This window comes from Bidens hawaiensis, unplaced genomic scaffold, assembly GCF_021521415.1.
Source record: "Bidens hawaiensis isolate Kalapana, Puna unplaced genomic scaffold, B.hawaiensis_p1.1 tig00018965_1, whole genome shotgun sequence".
In the NCBI taxonomy this organism is placed as follows: domain Eukaryota; kingdom Viridiplantae; phylum Streptophyta; class Magnoliopsida; order Asterales; family Asteraceae; genus Bidens; species Bidens hawaiensis.
The window spans coordinates 434,665-436,294 of NW_027492882.1; positions in this window are offsets into that span (position 1 = coordinate 434,665).

Consider the following 1,630-nt stretch of genomic DNA (forward strand, 5'->3'; position numbering starts at 1 on the left):
AACAATTACTTGTTTGTCAAGCCTACCTACACATCTATGACTGATCTTGTAGCCTTTTGTTCTACTCTTTTAACGCGCTAGAGTCATTACATACCAACGTATTATCACTTTCCATAAAAAAAACTTGATCAAATTCTAGATTGAAAATTTTAAATATCCGACTCCCTCTAAACAGGAGCTCCCTCTAAACGGGATAATTCTTTTTGAATTTTCTTAGAATTTGCTTTAATAGGAGTAAAGATGAAATCAATATTATATATTAAAATAAAATCTTTTTGTTAAGTCGAGTGACTTAATTTTTGTTTTACTAAAAGTAAATTTTAAAATCTTTTTGGTGAGTTAAAATTAACTCATTTTCTCCCTCTAAAAGTGTGACATATTTGAAAAATATTTACAGTTTTAAATTAAAAGATAAACGATAAAATTTACTGAAAGGAAAACATGCCCAATGACTCAACGAGAAACAAAAATCGGGCACGACTGAAAGCTTTTGTAAAGAGATCTGCAAAGTTAAAATCAGTATGGACCCGTTTTATGTCGACAAGCTTGCGATCATAACAATCACGAATAAAATGTATACGGATGTCAATGTGCTTAGTCTTTGAGTGTTGGACCGGGTTTTTGACAATAGCAACGGCCGCCTCATTATCACATTTGATCGTTGTTCCATAGAAATTCAAACCGTAATCCAGCAGCTGATGCTGGATCCATATCACTTGAGAGCAGCAGCTGGATGCAGCAATGTACTCGACTTCTGCTGTGGAGGTGGACACAGTGACTTGTTACTTGCACTGCCATGAGATCAACCGATCTCCCAGGAATTGACATCCACCCTATGTGGACTTTCTGTCCAAGTTGCATCCTCCATAGTCACTATCGGTGTAAGCATGAAGTTACAAGGGAGAATCTTTTGGATACCAAAGACCCAATCGTGGTCTCCCCTTTAAGTATCTGAATATACGCTTGACAGCAATCATGTGGGACTCTCTTGGGTCAGACTGATATCTGGCACACTGACAAACAGGAAACATGATGTCTGGTCTGCTTGCAGTGAGATACATCAGGGAACCAATCATTGACCTGTAAAGGTGTTGATCGACTGGTTTTCCCGATGGATCAGGAGCTAGAATAGGTCGTGTTGCGATTGGTGTCATGAATGATGATGAGTCCTTGAAACCAAATTTCTGAACAATGTCTTGAGCGTACTTTTCTTGGTGAATCAAAGTCCCGTCCTTCTTTTGCTCAACTTGTAAGCCCAGGAAGAAGTTCATCTCCCCTAAGGAACTCATATCAAATCGCTGTTGCATAACCTCAGAGAACACCTTGCACAGATCCTCATTCGTGGACCCGAAGATGATGTCATCGACATAAATTTGAACCAAAATCAAATCACTGTTGACCTTCTTGACAAAGAGAGTTTGATCGGTGATTCCCCTCTTGTAACCATTTTTCACCAAATGATCAGCCAGTGTGGCGTACCAAGCGCGAGGTGCTTGGTGAAGACCATATAGTGCTTTGTTAAGGCGGTAAATGTGATCAGGATGAATTGGATCCTCAAAACCTGGAGGTTGACTGACATAGATCTCTTCTTTTACTTTCCCGTATAGGAAAGCAGTCTTCACGTCCATTT